We start from the raw sequence: 21,640 nt of genomic DNA, 5'->3' as shown, positions 1-21,640 counted from the left end.
TCAGATAGGAGGTGGAGAATTAGCAACTGTACACCTAACTGTGACATTCCTAAGCCCCTCTGGGCACTGGTTGCTCTTGAAAATTACAGAGTAACAGTATGGCTGCTGCTGGTAAACCTCTGCTGCTCAAACTCTCTGCTCAAGCAGAGCCATCTACAACCAGTTGCCCAGTACCCTGTACACGTGGCTTTCGAACATCTCCAAGGAGGATGGCTCTACAAGATGCCTGGACAGCCCTGTGCCAGTGCTGGGTGAACCTCATATTAAAAATATGTTTCCTGATGTTCAGAGGGAGCCTCCAGTTGGCATTCATTGTCCCTTCTCTTGTCACTGGGCACCAGTGGAAAGAGAATGCTCTCCTCTTGTTTGCTACCAGTGAGTGCCCAAGGTTGGACTCAGCTGGAGAGAAATGAGCGTGACCCCATCAGCCCCCAGGTGGGTGAGAACTGTCCTTCAGGAACTTGGCTTGCTTAGGCTTTATTATCAGATCTTTTTTTTTTTAAGTGCACCTATTCATTACATAAGTTGAAGAAAATTTGTCCAAACTTCCTGACAGTTCTTATCCACATTTCCAACAGAATCAGGATTAGCCTCTATTCATTGATTGCTCCAAGTGGGCTGTAGGAATACAGTTGATGTTTGCAAGGTCTGTGTTTTTACCTTTAAAGGAAATGGATACCTTGTTTAGAGACAGAAGATGGCAGGAATTTCCCAGCCCGCTTATCTGCTACAACATGGCTCTGACCTGGAGCAGAAGTCCAGACTTTGGTCAAGTTGCAGTGATGGCTGTAGTGCCTCCTGATGACATGATTTTTGTCAAGCATTGGAACAGGCTGCCCAGACTTAAGTCACTATCCGTGGAGGTATTTAAAAGATGTGGAGACATGGCACTTAGGGACATGGCTGAGAGGTGGACTTGGCCATGCTAGGTTAACAGTTGAACTTGGTCTGAGAAGTCTCTTCCAATCTAAATGATTCTGTGAGTGTCTTTCCAAGGACTCAGGGGGCCAACATAGTTCTGCCAAAACAGTCCCCTACAATTATATTCTATCAGCTTCTGTGGCAGAGTCAGGTGGGTTGATCCCACCAGCCAAGCATTCACCCAGTTGCAGCACTCTCCAGGGCATGAGGGAAGAGAACTAGAAGGACAAAAATGGAAAAAACCCTTGATGGATTGAAAAACCTGAAATAGTTTTAACAAATGCAAAGGGCTTTGACTGCTTTGATAGTTTTCTCCAGCAGCTAAAAATCAGCAAAAAGTGAGTCATCATTATCATTTTAACATTTCTGGCCTTATCCTTTAACTAGACACTGGTTCCTTCTGTGTCTGTCTCTGCTGAACTGAGAGGCTTTTGAAAACCCAGTAGTTTTTTTTCCATGGAGGTATTAGTAGACTACAATGAAGCTTTTTCTCAAATTCTCTGTTTCTCTGTAATTTAAAACCATTAAAGATTTCAGAGCAGATCTCTAAATCCTTGCTGTAAGATATTTCTTTCACCCCATCAGATCATTGTATGGCTCTTTTCTGTACCCTTTCCATGTCTGTAGTTTGTGTGTGTGCATGCCCAACTGTTGAGTGTGTGACGTTCAAAACTGTCCAGATGCCCAGTATCCAGCTCACTGACATTATGGTCAGAGGGAAATTTATACTTTCAGCCATTTCAGGTTTTTCTTTTTTATCTGTTCAAGAACTATAATAATCTGATTTGTCTCTACATCAAAAAATTAATTCCTGTTGAGCTGAGACTCCTACTTATCACACTGCCACTCACACTGCAGCCCATGCATTTGTAGCCATGACTTCAGGGCTTCCTTTTATGACCATGGCCATGTACTAAATAGTCACATAGAAGTCAATTTTGCATAAATAGTTCAAATTCTCCAAACAATCCAGGTTGCTTAAGCAAATATGCATATGTATTTGTGTATGTATACACAAATGCCATTTATATTATTTGTATGTATTATGAATTTATATATTTTATATGTGTGTGCCACTATACCAAAGAGTCCTCATGGTTATTTGCCACCTTGTCAGTTTGTGTCATCTGCAACTGTTATGAGCTCCTGTGCTTCTGGATCTCTGCCAGATCTTCAGCCTGATCATCTGTCAGAGGCAGCTCTCCATATGAGTTAAGGACCTATGGAAGAGCTGGGCTGTCAGAGAAGAGAGAGATGAAGTGGCAGGAGATGACAAAGTCCTCATGTTTAGTAAAAATGAAATTCTATTGTACTGTAACTTGGAATTTTTCAAACATGTAGGCTTAGCTATTTTAAAGTCAAAAAGCAGAAGAGACACTCATACACTGAGGCACTTATGCATTGTTTCTCTCATCATTTGTCTGAGTTGCAGTTCTAAAGGCATATAAAAGGACATATTAGAAATGTTTAGTCCCTACAGTTTGTTCAAAACAGCTCCATGAAAGCCATCTCCTTACCATAGTACTTCCCTGCCTTATTTTCTCATTCACTTTTCAGTCTTTGAATCCAGCATTAAGATTTTTCATCTTCACCTTCCAGAGGATGCGAAAATATGCTATGTCCTTCATTTGGCTGCTGCCCTGCAATCTTTTGCTAGCTGGATCTGGATGTTGTACCTGCAGACCTGCAAGCATTTTTGCTTGGACAGCTCCTCAAGCTCACACCCATGTACACATTTTGGTACAGGGTCCATCCGCTATAGGAGACAGAGGCTTACATTGGTATGAAAGGACCTCAGGAAAGGTTTTGTGAAATGCCTATTTCTGAAAATGAGGCTTGTTCTTCGGGAAGAAAGCAGGTTAGACAGGAGAACAAAAAACTTTTGTTTTGACACTTTCAGGCTGATGGCACAACAGCTTGTTGAGAGAGCAGACATATGTGCCAGGGTGTTACTCCCCTTTGCCAAAGGCAAAGTGTCATCTTTCTCTGCAGGTACTCTGCTAGGAGTGGAAACAATTATGCTTACTTTGGCGTACTTTATGATTCTGGGAGACAAAGGAGTGTCACATGAGAGTTGGAATGAGTATTAATACTCAGCACTCACCAGCTGTACTCCCTGTCTATTGAAGGGCTGCAGTTGCTTGCCATGCTGCAATAGTTAAACCCCTTCCTGACTGTTTAGCTCAGTGTGGTTTGCTATCTCTCTCACACAAACACATAAACTTTGTACACAACCAACATAATGTAGGCAAAAATTTTTAATGAGCCTAGTGAGAAGCTCTCATGGATGTAAAATGACTACGGATTCTTGTACTGTGTCTCTTAGAGTTGTTTGGTTGCTCATTCTGTGTGGTGTGGTTGTGCTGCTCTATAACCTCTCTGGTTCAATTTGGCTCGAAGACAACAAGCTTATTCTGCCATTTATTAACTGGCTGGAGGGCATTCTGGAGAGTTTAAAATAAAATAAATGTTCAACTATAAAATAAATTTTAGCATAAATTTTAAACCATAAAACTTGAACAGCTAAGCCTGTGGTTTGAAGGCATTAAATTGGAAATCCAGGAGATGCACCAGCTTCTGTAATGGCTGTTGAAATTCTGCTTTGGGGAAACATGTCCAGTCATGCAGGCAGCTGCATTTTAGTTGAAAATTATGAAAACTAATAGTACAGCATTTCCATTATTTAATATTGGGGCAGTATTAGTATGACTATGCTCCTTTGAGGATATGAAGCTGCAATGGGGATAAAGATGCATTAACCAAAGAAGCTAATACATTTTCCAGCTCTATCATATATTAGACCAAGAGATCATGGTAACACTTTCTATGATGCTGAGAAATCATGATTACTATTTCTGTGGTGCTGTTAGTGAACTGATTTTCAGGCTATGTTTATTATCTGGTTAATAACTTCTTGAATATATGACTTGTAAAGCTTTAACATCATGCCTTGAAAGACTTAGCGAATTGAAAATACTGTTTAAGCTTGGAGCTATCAGTGCTGTAGTTTGGATATTCAATGGAAACATTAATTAAAAGACCTTAATGGATAGAAGAGAAAATATAACCCAAGCTCTTGCTTAGCATATAGCACCCCTAGAGCTGCTCATTAGAGGTAAGGGTCTGTTAAACCAGAAGATAGGGACAGATGAGAAGAAGGTGTTTCTGTATACACTGGGGGAAAAAAGACTGCCTAAAATAATTGTCAGAGGTGGCTTCTGTAGTCATCATTAGCTATAAAAGCAGAAAAGACACAGATCTAAAACTCTCCAGGACACGACAGCCTTAAAAGACATTACAGGTACTGATTAGTCAGAATCACAGGCAAGTGGCAGCACTGCAGAACCCAAGCAAAATTTTCTTCATTAAATATCATCTTAACAATGTATTTGCTATTTGATCTTCTGGTAAATTTCTCCTGTTATTGTCAAACTGTGGCTTTTAAGTGTTCCCTTATTTGCAAAGCTTAAACAGTTTTATGGCTGAAAGATCAGACATAAGGCACTCCATTCCCTGGGGAATGGGTACCTTACAAACCCCAGCTGGAGACCATTGTCATAGTCACCAGCATATCCCAGCTCTCCAAAGGCTAGAGGAAGCACCTAGATGGAAATGGAAATGGCAATGTTTCTGCATAAAGAACTTTTCATGCTGTTCAGAAGATGTTATGATTCAAGATCATGGATTAAATATCAATGCCTCAGGAAACAGACTGTGATAAGTGAAACACCAAAGGTTGCTGTCACATAAGCCACATGAACTGCTCACATGAACAGTCACATTTTATGCAGCACTACTGCACAGGGAAGGCATTGGTAAGCATGGATACATGTGCTGAGGAATGCCCTCTGTTTCTAAGACACAAATCCCCTTTTTATTCCTTCTTCCACTGAGTCTGCAGATGACTATGGCCTGTAAAGGTATACATTGTTCATTTACTTTAAGTTTCTATTAAGTTTTCTGGTCTTTATCCTTCTAATAACCTCAGGCCTCATTTGTGATTCCGTGGAGTCAATACGTGTGTAGTCTAACCTAAAGTGTTTAAGAGTGTCTAAGGTGTGAAACTAAACATCTTCCAGCAAGGCATAAAATAGATGGGTAAGTGCGATAGTACTGCAGAGGGCACTGCACCTTCCTCTGTGTTACTCTCCCCCACCTGCAGGGCTTGGCCGCTCAAGGGACTCAAGGCTCAACTTTGCTTCCCACTGGCTGCATAACCTCAGCTAAGGGTGCTGGTGAAGCTGCTGGCCTGACAAAAAGCTGTGTAAATGTCCATAGAAAATAAGCAACAAGGTTAATAAGGGTAAAATTACAGGCAGGGGATCAAGGAATCCCAAGTACATAAGTGGAAAGATATTGACATGAAGACTTAGTAACTGCAGATGAGGAAAAGGTGGAAGTGCTTAATGGCTTCTTTGCCCCAGTCTTTAGTGGGAGGATAGCTTGTCCTCAGGACAACTGTCCTCCTGGGCTGGCAGATGGTGTCAGGGAGCAGAATAGCCCCCTACTATCCAGGAGGAAGCAGTCAGAGAACTACTGAGCCACTTGGATGTTCATAAATCCATGGGACCAGATGGGATCCATCCAGGGTGATGAGGGAGCTGGCAGGTGCGCTTGCAAAGCCGCTCTCCATCATTTGCCAATAGTCCTGGCTCATTGGTGAAGTTCCAGAGGACTGGAAGCTGGCCAGTGTGACACCCCTTCCCAAAAAGGGTGGGAAGGAGGATCCTGGTAGTTATAGGCCAGTCAGCTTGACCTCAGTACCTGGTAAGGTCATGGAACAGTTTATACTGAGTGCCAGCACACAGCACTTACAGGATGGCCAGGGTATCAGACCCAGCCAGCATGGGGTTAGGAGGGGAAGGTCGTGGTTGACCAACCTGGTCTCTTTTTGTGGCCAGGTGACCTGCCTGGTGGATACAGGAAAGGCTGTGGATGTTGTCTACCTGGATTTCAGCAAGGCCTTTGACACTGTCTCCCACAGCACACTCCTGGAAAAGCTGGCAGCCCACGGCTTGGACAGGAGCACTCTGTGCTGGGTTCAGAACTGGCTGGGGGGCCGGGCCCAGAGGGGGGTGGTGAACGGGGCTGCATCCAGCTGGGGTCAGTCAGCAGTGGTGTCCTCAGGGGTCTGTGCTGGGCCAGGTCTGCTCAATATCTTTATTGATGACATGGTTGAGGGAGTTGAGTCTTTCATTAGTAAATTTGTAGATGACACTAAGCTGGGATAGCGTGTTGATCAGTTGAAGGGCAGGAGGGCTCTGCAGAGAGACCTGGAACAGTTGGATGGATGGGCAGAGTCTAACAGGATGATGTTTAACAAGTCCAAGTGCCGAGTCCTGCATTTTGGCCACAATAGCCCCCTGCAGTGTTACAGCCACACCTCGAGTGCTGTGTCCAGTTCTGGGCCCTCAGTTTGGGAAGGACCTTGAGACGCTTGAGCGCGTCCAGAGGAGGCAACGAGGCTGGTGAGGGGCTGGGAACACAAACCCTGTGAGGAACGACTGAGGGAGCTGGGGGTGTTTAGCCTGGAGAAAAGGAGACTCAGAGGTGACCCAATCACTCTCTAGAACTCCCTGAAAGGTAGTTGTAGTCAGGTGGGGTTGGTCTCTTTCTCCAGGCAGCAACGGGCAGAACCAGAGGTCACAGTCTCAAGTTGTGTCAAGTGAAATACAGCTTGGATATTAGGAAAATGTCTTTTACGGAAAGAGTGATAAAGCACTGGAGTGGTCTTCCCGGGGGGGTGGTGGAGTCACTGTCCCTGAATGTGTTTAAAAAAAGACTGAATGTGACACTCAGTGCCGTGGTTTAGTTGAGGTGTTAGGGCTGGGTTGGACTCGATGATCTTGAAGGTCTCTCCCAACCTAGTCATTCTGTGGTTCTGTGATTCTATGAATAAGCTCCCATTGGAAAGAAAGTGAGAGCTGGTTGCCAGGCTATTGGGTGTACTTGGTATTGATGGAGCTGGTGGAAAAGACATTGGGTTTTAACATCAAGGGTTTGCTCTAGAAGTGGTATGCTCCCCTACATGTTACCAATGTGTGACAGAGGCTCCTTGGATTCCTCACAAGAGGTGGTCTGTAGCTCACCAAATCATAGCCATGTTTTGTGTGTGCTAGGCAGGAAACACTTGCGATGTGCTTGTGAAGTTGTACATATCCTGTTTGTGAAGTTGTACATGTCCTGTTTGCAGAACTTCTTGCTCATGACTAGACTACAGACACCTGATCAAATGGACATGAAAGTAAGGTGACAGCAACAGGTGACACAACCTTCTCCACAAAAGTGACCCCTGTGCCAAGTCAGCACAGGCAAAATGTATGTGATACCACCAGTACAGTGGAGGAGATTCTCACACAGGCATTGGGGTTTACCCAGCACAGAAATCCTGGAGTCCCTATCTGGTGGACTTTGAAAAGAGCTTTAACTTTTACACCAGATGTTCTGTGCCTTGCTTGTTCTGATTTATTAACAATATATAAAATGATCCAATATTTGGCCACTGCCTTTAAATCATAGGATTTTCCATTCCAAATGACAACCTTTGCATTTTATTAGTGTGGCTTAGTCTTTATTAGGCCTTTACTAACCCCATATATCTTATCAACACTCTTGGAAGAAGCTTTTGTGCATATTATAAATTACCTTGTGGAATGACCACATCCACTGGCATACCTGAGAATATGATGGGCTGCTGCCCCAGGTCTTGGCAAGCACATAAGAGAAGGAAGCATTTGTATTGCAGTAACACCAAAAGGGGAAGGTGTGGACTTGTGGTGTGGGTGGCAGATGGGGGTGGAGTAGCCTCCTGAATCCAACAACTTCTGCTGTGACCAAATCTCTGTGAGCCATGCAAAGGTGTTTCACTCCTTTTCCTCAGTTTCCTCATTCCTGAAAAGCATATTTTTATTCCTTGGAGAGACACAAGAACTGATTGAATAATGTCTGTAAAACAGCAAAGAGAGAAGCACCGTGTAAATGCCAGGGTGGATTATTGATATTCAGTCTTCCAAAGGAGCATCAAACTATGTTTTGCATTTGAGCTTAGCCAGATCTCTGGAGTGAAACTGAGGGCTTATCTTAAAAATTCAGGAGGTACTATTTAACAGCCTCTGTAAGCACAGCCAGAGAGTGTTTGCTGTGTGCCCTGAGCTGCATTTGCCTTACTCACAATTCCTTTTGCTTTACCTGGGAATACACTGTTATTATTAGTATTATTAACAAAATTGGTCAGTATTACCAATCTGTTGCTAATTTCTATGGATTCTTCCTCATTTTTCCTCAACTCAAATATTAGAATGCTATTTTTGAAGCCACTGAGAGGAATACATTACGAGTGTGAATTCCTGAAAGACACATGTTTGCAGAAGTCCCTGACAGCACTGTTTGGCCCATCTGAGCAAGGACTGCGAAAGGACAAGAAATCATGAATGCATACTGAGCAAATTCCAGCAGTGATTCTGTGTCATCCCCTGGCAGTGACAAAGACTGGCAAACATCTTCATCTACCTATAAGGCCTTACAACCATTTCTGGTAGCTTATTATAGGAATTACTTCTTTTTCCTGTGTTTTACAATATTTCCACATGAAGCAAATTTCTCACCCTCAAGCCTCAGGCCCTGGATGTTTTGGAGAAGGTTGTTCTGCATTTTGTGGGTCTGGACCACCTGTAATGTGGATAATCTCACCTAAGACTTCCTTCACTGGAATCACTGCAGTGAAAGCTTGCAAGGTCCAGTGACTGGGTAGCTGGAGATAAAAGCAGTGTGTCATGAGACTCTGCTTCTGCAGGGGATGGGCTATCCTTGCAAAAAGGTGTATCTTATATCTCTGAAGGAGCCTGTGGCTCACCAGGAGCTGATACGACAGGCTTAGCTCCTTGCATATCTAAAAATGCTGCTGCCAAGAGAACGCTCTTGGGTGCACATCAAAAAGGTTTCCAACAACTTGGAGTGCGTTCCCCTGCTTCAACAGCAGTCCATATCCTCAGGCTCACCAGGTTGCACAACAGTCATAGCCTGTTCTAGACGTCCTACAGTTTGTATACTGCTGAAGGTAATGCTATAAATGTTTCCCTTCTCTCCTCTGCTTTGTGGTGGTCCTGCTCTTAAGATCCTTATGTTTTCTATAGAAAGGACATCCCATTCACTCTCAGATATCTTGTGCCTCCTGCCTGCAGAGTCCCCAGTGGTGTCTGGCTTTGCCCAGATATTCACCATCCTCCCCTTTGCTCCATACAGCCACTGGGACTGAAGTTTCAGCATTCCAGTGGAGGGGATCAAGGTCTCGGCTCAGCTACTTGACTCTGGAGGAGCTTACTTGTCTTATTCAGCCAGCTGTGCCTCTGTCTCGCACTCTGCTCTTTCTGACCCCAAAGGTCTGCAGAGGAGGGTGCTTCTCCTGCATGTCCCAGTCCAGTAGTGCATTTCTGATTACAGTAGGGACTAGACGGGTAGCCAAGATAAGCGTAACAGATGTCCTTCTGTTTTCTCTGTCTCTGCCAATGACTACAACAGCATGAAAATTCATAAGTTCATTGTATCACAGGACATTCTGACTTGGAAGAGATCCACATGGATCATTGGGCTCAACTCCTGACTTTGCATAGGACCATCCCCAAGAATCCCACCATGTGCCTGAGAGCATTGTCCAAGCAGTTCTTGAACTCAGTCAGGGTTGCTGCTGTGACCACTTCCCTTGAGAGCCCCTTCCAGGGCCCAACCACCCTCTGGGCGAAGAACCTTTCCCTAATATCCAACCTAAATCTCCCCTGAAACAAGTTCAGGCCATTCCTTTGGGTCCTGTCACTGTCACCACAGAGATCAGCGTCTGCCTCTTTGCTTCCCCTCTTGAGGAAGCAGTAGACAATGATGAGGTTTCTTCTATTTGTTTTCTTGCTTTCTTCCCCAAGCTGATTCTCTTCTTCAGGCCTCCCTGGTCCACACCTCTGTACATTAAGGCCTTTCAGTTCTCTGAAAAAGGAAAACATTGCATGAAATAATAGGCCATAGCACCTCTGTGAATTGGACTGTGTTGATTGAGAATGGTTTTACAGAGCTGTATAGCAAATGGTTTGACTCTAAAATCATGAAAGTGATGTATTTTTTTATGGAAAACCTTGTTCTAGAAGCAGGTGATTCACAGCAAATCAAGATGTGGTGCTGCAGTGTTCTCTTCAGCAGAAACTACGTGTGGAAGGCATTTCCTGAGATTTGATATAGACCATCAGTGAGTTTGGATAAAACTGTAATTAAGAACTCCATGGTTAATGCAAGTAAAATGATGAGTGGAGAAGTGGATCATAATCTTTAAATGTGGGACTGAGTGAAATTATCTAAGCTAGCATCTGCATTATCTCAGCTAGCACCTGAAATTTTTAAATTTGGCGTTAAAAAAAAATCTAATTCTGTATTTATACGTATAATTAAGAAACCTAAATGCCAGAAAGGATCAAAATTATATTGCTGATGTTTCCATGAGATCATATACTGCCCTACAGGTTCACTGGCAAAGGCAAATTACTTTACCTGGACTTCAATTCCTGGTCTTTTTCAGTGTCTGTCTGGATACTTTGCCATAAGAGTCAAAAAATCTGACCACTTTGTATTGTTGTCAATGTAACTGAGTAAAATGCATGGTTCATCTTTTATTTATTAGAAGACATAGCCCTAATTTTGAATGTGTTTAATTTTCAAATCAAATAAAAATGCTTAGTTCTCATGTCTGTTCAACTTCCTCTGAGCTAATATCAAACTATTGTTACTTCAAACTAATTCTGGTTTTGTGCTGGCCTTTTGTACTTTGGACCACCAACTACTTTTTGTCGATGTTGAAGTTTTCATGGGGCTCTCTGTTTTCATCTTAGTATATTATCTGACATTGCATTGTACCATCTGCTCTCTGAGGCAAAAAAGAGCTCTTGTTTACTTTTCAAGAAGTATTTTTGACTTCGTATGGATAATCAGATGACATGACTTTTTCTAGTCCTCTAAACAAAATGGTGCAGTATAATGAAAGAAGAAATATTCTCTACAATGTTTTTACTTGCTGTACTGGTTTAATTGATGAAGCAGGGTGGATCTCTGCATCTACATTGAATTTGTGCACCCTTTACTGATTCAAAATATAATGTAGATAATGTGGGACAATGCCATACTTTAAGTGTTTTCCAAATGACTACATGGACTGAGATGTAATTCAGATGAGTCCTCTGCTATCCCTCCATGTATGTGTTTTATGAAAGATCTTTAGTACATTATCAATAGTGTCCATACTTAGTGTCACAGATCAATTCCCTTTATTTCTTTTTGCCCCACCAGTTAATGATTTTATTATCAATTAAATGTCAAATCACCCCTCAGAAAGAAGCCAGCTTAGCTTGCTTATGCAAACATACTCAAACCTCCTTAAATCTAGAAAAAAGCTCCAAGATCTGATATGAGTGAGGTCTTTGGTTAATTTTTTGAGATGTAGTTCAGAAGGGGCACAGATGCACAGTGCTGGAAAAAAGAACATTCAAAGAGTAAGACTATTTCATTTTGGGGTGGAGGTTCCAGTTGGCCCATTCCACCCAAAGTACTTCACCTCTGGCCTGAGCACAAATAGGAATGGTTTTGCCTTGGAGAAAGATTATTGCCCCTCTCACTGACAATGTGTGCTGGGGCAGAAGGAAACCCCGGTACACGTGACTGATGATACTTATGGCTTGTTTCAAGTCACTGCCTGCTCTGTGCATGAGCAGCAGGATTCCATTACACAGAAGTACTGAGTGTTCTCTTACTGTAAGGGAAACCAAACAGCCCCTTTACCTGCTGGCTGGAGGCTACTGTCCCTTGCTGTGTAAGCTTTAATACTTCTAATAATATCTTCCATCTTAAGACATGGTAATATTAGTTACGGGCTCTTCAGGATAGCCTTTTCATTATTGTCCTAAAAGGAATGGTGACAATAGTGGATGGGAAAGGTAGGGTAGCCCACATTGTGCAAAATAATTCAGATGAAAAACATCTGAGTGCTTCCCTACCCCCAGGAAGGATGCAACCTGAGATAGGACCATGTGTGTGCTGATTTAGAATAACATTTCCTTCCTATGTTAGTCTCTATGAAAATGCAAACAGGTGTTAGTAAGGTAGTGTTACATTCTGACAAAATCCCTTTCAACAACAGGCCTGGGCTTGCACCAGCTCAGGGGCAGGAGCCAGGAGAGATGGAAAATAATAAGTAAGCTCCTCCTAGAGGTGCAGCGCAGCTTACCCAGGTTTTAGGGATCTTCTTCCCTTGCTTTGTTCCTCTCTCCTCCATCCCTTGGGTAACTACATGTCAGCAGCATCTGATCACAGACAATGGAATGAAATTTTGGGCTGTGCCAAGAGCTGGAAGTATGTATGCTGGTGAAGCAGAGGCAACAGGCTGGGGCTGTCAGCCTGACCCTGCTGCCAAGAAAAGATGCCAGGGAGTTTTCCCTCAGGCTCATTTACCTTCCCCAGGGCCAAACGTCAGCTGTCTAGAAGTAAGAGAGTTGGGGACCGCCTTCTGTAATGCTCTTGCATCACTCACTGGAGGGGAGGGGAGGGGAGGGGAGGGGTTCTTTGGACTTGTCCATCTGTGCACTGGCAAGGGAAGAGCCAAGAAGGAGAGGGAATAGCTCAGCCGATGCTTGTCTTGTCAGGCTGGTTTTGCCTTGCGTCAGGGTGGCACCTCTGTGCTCCATGTGTGGCTCCATGTGGCATGTGTGGCTCCACATTCCTCAGGTGTATGTATTTGTCAGGAGTATATGCTGTTAAAAGTAGAATATAACCCACCTGCCTGCTTTCCTAAGTCTTATTTAGGTAGAACAACAATACACAGCCACAAATGTATAACAGATGCCCAAAATTTAACCTGTACATCTAGCTTTTAAGGTTTTTGCCTTTGCTCGCAAGTTAGATGGCCCTCAGCTACAACAAGGAGAATTCTGTCTGCAGGCTTCTGTCTGGTCTTCATCCACACAAAATCCATGTGGACACAGCCCCACAAACCTTTTTATGCATCACATGGTGGAATTATTCAACCCAGTAATAACCTGCATCTACAAATTCAGGTGGTGAGGATTAAATGTGGATAAAGGATGGAAAACATGTTGCCTTGTGCACAAGAGTGGCATCTGATCACACAACTACTGTACACCTAGACCACTTGCAACACTTAGGGGGGCTCAAAGACACCTGCTTCTGAAAAAATATTTCCACTTGAAAATTCTTATTGAGGTGTTTTGGGGAAGGAAGAAATAGCATTACTATCCCAGACCTATGAGTGTAAAAAAGCCAAAAAGAGGCCCACAGTACTGAAACTGATGAACATCAGATCTGCTAAAGGACTTAATACAGGTCTTCATGTACATAATTCAGCTGAGAACAGTATTTAGCCTTATTATTTTATTACATAAAAACTGACTGGAGTCTGGTATGAATCTCTGAACACTCAAGCCAATTTTCTTCACATTATCTATAGCAAAATGAAAAGTGAAAAGGATAGTGCTTCAATAATTTGATTAGTTTTACTCTAATTGAAACTTTTTTCCTTGTGAGTGGAGAGAGAACAGGTGCCTAATTCGAGCCCACAATAACTCTCACACAGATATAATTAAACAGGAAGATCAATAAAAATCTCTTCTTCCTAAACAGTTGCCACTTTGGAGATAGATGTTTAAGTGTGAAAAAATAAATCCTTTCCCTGAGGAGCACATAAGAGCACTCTTTGGGAAAAAGATTTTACTTATTTATCTTTCTATCATGGCCATGGTACTCATGAAGAGTACGAGCCAGCTTGTTAGGAAAGAGTTTTGCTGCTACTGAAAGATTGTATGACTGTATACAGAAGGTTTTTTTTAAAAGTAAATTCTGCAGGAAATTGTTACTATTCCAAGATCTTCTGGAATTTTTATGAAGTATGTTAAAGAAATTTTATTTTTAATATATTCATGGAACAACTAGAAATACCTTCAATGGGTGAGACTGTTTGGCCCTGTCTTGAGCAGATGCTGGCTCCCACGTGAATTTGGCTGTTCTTGAAGTGCATGGCTAGTGCAATGAGAGATACAGAGAATATCAGAATTTGGAGGACCTGTGGACTCCTTGAAGGCAGAGAAGCCCTTCAGAGAGGCCTTGACAAATTAAAGGGCTAGGCAGTCACCAACTGAAGGAAATTTAACAGGGACAAGTTCCCAATTCTGCACTGGCAGCCCTAAATGTGCAGACAGTCTGGGGAATGAGATGCTGGAAAGCAGTACCACAGAAAGGGACCTGGGGTCCTAGTCTGTGTCAAGTTGAACATGGTCAGCAGTGTCCTGGCAGCCAGGAGGGCCACCCGTGTCCTTGGGGGGCATCAAGCACAGCATCATCAGGCACAGCATTGTTGTCCTGCTGTGCTCTGTGCTGGGGCAGCCTCACCTCGAGTGCCGGGGGCAGCTCTGGGTGCCACAATAGCCTCATGTAAGGCTAGAGAGCGTCCAAAGGAGCTCCATGAGGATGCTGAAGGGCCTTGAGGGGTAGCCCTACAAGGAGCAGCTGAGGTCACCTGGTCTGTTCAGCCTGGAGGACACTGAGGGGAGACCTCATTGCAGCCCACATCTTCTTCTGGTGAGGGGAAGAGGATGGACAGGCACTCATCTCTTCTCTGTGGTGACCAGTGACAGGACCCACAGGAATGGCCTGAATTTGTGTCAGGGGAGGTTTAGGTTGGATATCAGGAAAAGGTTCTTCAACCAGAGGGTGGCTGGGCACTGGTAGAGGCTCCCCAGGGAAGTGGTCACAGCACCAAGCATGACAGAGTTCAAGAAGCATTTGGACAATGCTCTCAGGTGCATGGTGTGATTCTTGGAGTGTCCTCTTCAGAGCCAGCAGCTGGACTTACTAACTCTTGTGGGTTCCTTCTTATTCAGGATATTCTACAATTATCACAGAATCAAAGAATTGTTTTGATGGACTTCAGTAATGGACTCAATAAAAAAAGAAGAGCCAATTGCATTGTCATTTACTGTGGTGGATACCTTGTCTGGAGGGCACAGCTAACATGAAAAATAGCACAGATAATCTCTCAAATGAGCATAGCTGTTATGTGTCCTTTCTTTTTTGTGTCCTCAGTATGGATCCTTCATTTTTGAACCCTCAGACAGTGTTGTGAGGAGAAGAAAGCATAGAAAAAGCAAATATTTCCTTTAATGAAAGGAAATATTTGATTCAAAATAAAAGAAAGACTAAGTTTTCATTGGGCCATGATGATCTCAGAGGCGAAGGCACTTCTTTTCACAGCCAGTTTTGGTGCTCTACCTACTACAGTGTGTCTTGGATAACATAAGCATAAACACACAGTTCACCATCTGCCAAGTCCCTCCATTCCTGATATATCTTGTGAAAGTATCTTCTTCAGAAAGGGCTGCAGTATTTCTGGTAATGGCATTATAGGGCCTGAAAATGCACTTTACCATAATGTTGCAGGTAGCAAAGGCTGCGTTCTAGTGAAAATCGTGGAGAAGTGCTATGAAATTCTCTACTCATGGCAAATGTGTTCTTCCTGCTTAATGCACCTCTAAGAAAACACCATGATGATTGGGCCTTGAAAATTCCTAATTTTCTTAAAATTTGAAGAGTCCTAAAGTCAAATCCCAGCTGCTGTTTTATGGTACCATTTGTTAAAATCTTTTCTTCTCTTAAAAGAAAACCACAGAAGTGTCAGCAGATCTTCTGAGCTAAAAAGTTACTATTTCATTACTTTAAAAAACCATAATAGTGTACATGATATTATTACTGAAATTACTTTGTGCTATAAATAAGATTTGCCCTGCTTATACTGCTGGTGTACTGAACATTCTTAAATGTCTCATGAAGTAATCCTTATTAACTGCTGTCTGTATCTTTTTGCTTACTATTAGTTATCAACTGGTAAAGAGTCCCCTCCAACCAGACCATTTAATGCTGCTTTGTTGCTCAAATTAAAGTTGTGGAAACTTCACACAGAAAGTAATTATTAAGCAGATTAAGTTACATTAAAAGAAAGGAACAGGGAAAAAAAAAAGAAAGGATTCTGGTAGTCTACACTTCAAGACAAATGCAAGATATATTCTGCTGCTCTGCTTTTTAATGCTTCACTGAAATTCTTAAGCAGTATGCTACTGGCCCTCTTGATGTTTGCTTGTAGATCACAGCAAACAGAAAATGCATGCATAATGAGAAAGATCAAGTCTCATTAGAACATCAAGACTATTGTAGACAGAGACTGTGTAATACCAGCTTTTGTCTGTGACTACAAGTGTCTCATGAATACTTGAAGAACTGACTTGCATTGCTAGCACAGAAAAAAATGAGTGCCTGTATTTGGTCCCTTCTTTGTGCTTTGCATTTTTTAAAAATTATTTTTAATTTTTTTCATTATTGTTGCTAGTAATTATTTGTCTGGGAAGGAACATGTGGAGAAGCCAATGTGAAGGAATTAATGTATAATGTCTGCTGTTAGGCAGTCTTTTGGACGGATCATTCTTTCTCAGGCAGGCTAGAGACTCTGGGTTATTTGGTTAGTTGGTTGGTTGGTTGGTTGGTTGGTTGGTTGGTTGGTTGGTTGGTTGGTTGGTTTTTGCCAAACTGGATCAGAAGCAGTGGAAACACTGCTGGATTCCCAGCACTGCAAACCCAGTACAATTCACATTGACAAGAATATGAAAAGTTTCTTGCTGCCTTTGTGCTGATGCCAGTTACCCTGTTAGGTAAGCTGGACTTCCATAGAATGGAAAGATAGAAGTAAGCTGTGCTTTTTCCTTTTGAGTCCTATGCAAGCATTCTAGTCCCCAAATAAAGTGTTCAAGGAGGTAGTTTGGGCAAGGAGGTAGTTTGTTTACTCATTTTATGTTTTCTACCATTGCTTGTTAGAACATAATGAAAATGTGCTCATCTTGAAAGGAAATCTAAGAAATGAAAGCAATGTAAAGATTTAGGTAAAGCATTTCAGGTGTAGCCCTAAGGTAGAAGAATTTACAGGCATGAATCCTGGTCAACATGGTGCATTTCTTTCTGTCTATTTACAAAGTTTAAGTTTTGAGAATTAACTGTTCAAAGTTAAGGAGAATTTGGAACTAAATGGTAGGACTAAAATTTTTTGTTCCTCATACTATCTGTCTTTATCTTAGCAAAGATTTTTCAGATTCATGGGTTTTATAATATTAGACATGAATAGAAAATGTGATGAGGCTCCATGAACAAAACTCCAGAGAAGCTGAAGTCCTGCTCCAACCTGTGACTTGATTGCTCTGTGCAATGCAAATTAAAGTTGCATGGTCTCCTGGTCTCCTGAGGACAGTGAGGTTGGTCCCTCATTTCTCTTGCAGGTGTGAGTGGATTTGCACTTATAATTCCCCCTTTCCAGGACAAGCTGCAGTTATCCTCATAGTGAATGTTGTCACTCCCAGGTCTGTTGCAGCTGGTAAGGATCAGAAAATCCCTTTGAAACCTGCCTAAAGGACATGGAATGGACATAGAAAAACTACCTTCTATTGCTGCCTCCTAAGAATGGAGGAGAGAAAAGAAGGCCATGTGGCTGAGCTGCAAATATGAAGTTTCTGCAACTTCCCTTTCTTGTCTATTACAAGCCAGAGTGTCCCCATCCACAGCCCACAGCAACCAGCTTGTATCTACAGTCTCTCTGCAGCAGACCTCCTCAACCACCACCAGCTTTCCTCACTCTCATTGGGCTTGTTCTTGCTCACTTCTGGCAGTCCCATCCCTGGGTAACCTTGTGCTTTTCAGAGGCAGTGTAACATATTTTTTAATTTGTTTGGATGAATGCAGGAGAAATGTGCTGTTAATGAACCTTCACATGTAGTTAGGTCTAAAAGAACAGTCTATTTGGATCAAAATTGGTCACACAAATTTGCTGACCACACAGGTCTGCTCAGTGTGGCCAATGCACTGGAGGGTAGGGATGCCACCCCAAGGGGCCTGGACAGCCTGGAGAGCTGGACCTGTGCAAACTTCTGGAAGTTCAACAGGGTCAAATGGAAGGTCCTGCACCTGGATCAGGGCAATCCCAGACATGGATACAAGCTGGTCAAAGAATGGATTGAGAGCCATCCAGGTGAGGAGGACTTGGGGATATTGCTGCACAAGAAGCTCACCATGACCCAGCCATGGGCACTCCCAGCCCAGAGAGCCACACGTGTCCTGGGCTGCATCCAGAGCACTGTGGGAAGCGGGGCCAGGGAGGGGATTCTGCCCCTCTGCTCTGCTCTGCTGAGAGCCCACCTGCAGGGATGCATCAGCTCTGGGTTCGCCAAAATAAGAAGGATATGGACCAGCTTGATTTGGTCCAGAGAAACATCACAAAGATGATCAGAGGGCTGGAGCATCTCCCCCATGAAGAAAGGCTGAAAGTATTGGGTTTGTTCAGCCTGAAGAGGAGAAGGGTGTGGGAAGACCTTATAGCATTTTCCAGTACCTAAAGGAAGCTACAAGAGAGTTGAAGAGGGACTTTTTTACAAGGGCATGTGCTGACATGACAACAGGAAATGGCTTTAAAATGAGAGTAGGTTCAGATTGTATATTAGGAAGAAATTCTCTACTAAGATGATGATTCGGAACTGGAACAGGTTGCCCAGAGAAGTTGCTGCCCCATTCCTGGAAGTGTTCAAGGCCAGGCTTGATGGAACTTTGAGCAACCAGGTCTAGAGAAATGTGTCTCTGCCCATGGCAGGGGGATTTGCACTGGATGTAAAGTCTCTTCCAATGCAAATCATACTATGATTCTAGGTTTCCATGATTATTAAACAGATGACCTGGCAAGAAAAAATGCTGTCAAAGCACTGTGGAGGTATTAGACTGAACAGAATTTCATTATTGGAATTTGGTATAAGACTTTTCAGTTATATTTTATTAGACCTTTCCATGTAGGCAGATGCATTATTATTAGGTAGAGCAGTACTTACTGTAATGACAGTTTGCTGGGTTGTCACCTGTATACACACACAGAGCTCTGTCACAGTCAGAGAAGCCAATGTAGTCTCTAGAAATAGATTAAGAATTAAGATCAAATATATGATTCTTGAGATAAAGGTGAGAGAAAAACATGCTGAGGACAATGGGAACAAAGCCAGTACCTCATCTCATTATTTTCTGCCCTGCTCAGATGAAATACAAATGGAAAAATCATAAGTAGTAGGTGAGACCAATACTGGAAGGCATATTCAGCTTAGTTGTATTTTATTTGTAGAATGATAACTAAAACAATTTAGAAACATTCCTTCTTATGAAAAAGTGGAACAGGAGAGACTCTTGTTAGAAAGAAGAAACTATGAACTCTTAGGTACAGGCACCCAAATACAACACTTGCACTCATAACTAGGGTTGCCTCTCCTCTGCCATGGAAGTTAACAAGCTTATAGCAAAAAGAACCAGCTTCAGCAGATTATCTGTTTAAAAGGCTGGAAATTAGTAACTTAACACCATGATGACAGGACTTAAGAAAATACCATAAATTACCAGGACCATTTCACTGCAGTTGCAGAATCATTAATGGCACATTTTACTCAACAAAAACCAAATGAACAAAAATTATTAGCCCTGGCTTCTGAAGGAAAGAAATTCCTGAAATTGATCACTTTTTCAATCACCTTCACTCTGATAGTTTGAGAATGGACTCAAAAAAATTTGACAGAGAGATTTCTCAAAAATAATTGAGTGTATAGAAGCCTTGTGGGAAACTGAAAGTTGGCTATAGGAAAATTTGTAACTGGTTTCTCCACTAACAGCAGAGAAAAAGTGAACCTCAACCACTACCTTTTTGGGTGTCTGGCCGGGAGGGGTCATCATCTAGGTAGCCTCAAACCACGTAGAGCTATTTTGATAGTAGAAGGAGTGAAGTAGGTGTTTCAGGAATGCAGAGAGAAGCTGAAAGATGTGCTAGGTAAAGAGTAGAGGGAAAGAAAATTAATATTGTTAATGCATTACAGAAGTATAGGGCACAAATCCATACAAAATCAGGCTTATTTTCTTGTTATATTGAATGTCTTTTAAATGGAAAATAATAGGTATCAGAAGCAAAATAACAGTTCATCAGATGGTGCTCCAGTTGTAAGGCACTATATATAATGTGGAATGTCTGTACTTTACCAGCACAGGTTTTTCTCACATTGTTATGTGTGAGCAGAAGTTACTATTTCACAATATACTGCCAAGTGCTAACCTTTCTTGGAGTAGAAAAAAGCAGTTTTAGGGAAGAAAAAATTCTACTGAAAGCTCGTTGTGTGCCTTTGAGCAAAAAACCAAAAAAAAAAATCTGAACAGCCTGTTAGGTTTATAATTGAGAAGGGAAGGTTGGAGTGTTAAGCTACTGTCTCTCCAAAAGATGTCACATGCTCCACCTCTTTCTTGTAAAGTGAATAACTTTAATTGTCAAGAATTTTGTGTAAGATTTGAACATTCTGACATTCTTTTCTGTAAATTTTCCAGAGCTTTAATATGGTTTGACCATTTCCAACACACAGACAAGCTTCTGTATGAGTAATTGGGCTACTTTGCTGAGGCACCAGACCTGTGGCTAACATTAATACTCCTGGCTGGGAAACCTGGCAGCAAAGAGCTGCCCAGATCTAGATGATCTTCATTTTTGCCAGTTTTATGATGCTCTTGTCATGAAATATCCAATTACTTTTACTCATGCTTGTAAGATTTACTTTTCAGATACATCTTGCCTGGGTTGGATTAGGTGGACCAGCACATGGATTTGGATTTGAAGGAGGCTTGGATAGGAGTTTTGAAACTAACCCCAAACTGTGTCTTAAGACTGACAAGTGGAAACTGGCATTCAGATTCAGTGATATTTACCAAAGCTAGACAAATATATGTTCTCCTTTATGTCAGGATTAAATTCCAATGGTTTTCATAATTTTTAAGGAGATGGCTTTCAGAACAGAAATGGTGATGTCAGTGCTCTGTTGAGATGTGAGGAAACTCAGCACTACATCTTGTGCTCCAATCTGGCCTTTGAAAATGTTTTAATTTGAAAGTGTGTCCATGCAGTAAGTATATTCACCTATCTTCATTGATTATTCCAGCCTTTTACATTTACTTTCCTAGCATAAGCCACAAAAGAACTCTCAGTCTTCAGTATTTCTGCAAGAGAAAACTGAGACTGTCCTACCAATTTTAGAAAGTGCTGTTCCATCTGGCTCTTTAGCCCGAACACCTGAAAATTCAGATTCCATTAGTCTCTTTGCTGTAAATCCTACCCTCTTACTTACCAGCTCTGCTCTGAAAAACTCAGGCACATATACCAGTTAGAAAATAAGACAAAGGAAATAATCTTGCCTAACTTCACTCTGTCTAGGCAGTCAGCACCTGCTAGAAGCTTCCACCACGCCTGACAGAGGCAATGTCTGATGGCTCTGAAGATGGACATGCTGCTGGCACAATTAGAGAGCTTGGTAACACCTCTGTGATGACATATTTAAGAAGAAAAGCAAAACAGCACGTGCACAGTTTTTTCCAGTGGTGGCAATGAGCCGTAGCTGCTGCCATCTCGATGCGGCCCACAGTGGGCCTTGCCTGCCTGGCCGCCCCTAGTCAGCCACGCCATGGGCAGAAGGACAGAGGTGGGGGTGGCTTTCCCTTCCCAGACCCCGCATGAAGGGAGATGTTAAATAGTGCCAGTGCCACAGCAGCCGTCACCGCCCCTGTCATGGTGGCGAGGTCACCCGGC

General features: G+C 42.5%; 1 long non-coding RNA gene across 1 annotated transcript; it reads right to left on the bottom strand.

Moving 5' to 3' along the window:
- Positions 1-9,806: 9,806 nt before the first annotated feature.
- LOC115948654 lies at positions 9,807-19,795 on the bottom strand. The gene is made up of 3 exons (XR_004082449.1): positions 19,720-19,795; positions 18,870-18,946; positions 9,807-9,894 (listed from the first exon to the last, which is right to left on the bottom strand). It is a non-coding gene; the product is annotated as an uncharacterized LOC115948654 (long non-coding RNA).
- Positions 19,796-21,640: the final 1,845 nt, after the last annotated feature.

The sequence above is a fragment of the Geospiza fortis genome, unplaced genomic scaffold, assembly GCF_000277835.1.
Source record: "Geospiza fortis unplaced genomic scaffold, GeoFor_1.0 scaffold456, whole genome shotgun sequence".
Taxonomy (NCBI): domain Eukaryota; kingdom Metazoa; phylum Chordata; class Aves; order Passeriformes; family Thraupidae; genus Geospiza; species Geospiza fortis.
The sequence above is the reverse complement of the archived record's forward strand: the minus strand, read 5'-3'. Positions and strand labels throughout refer to the sequence as shown.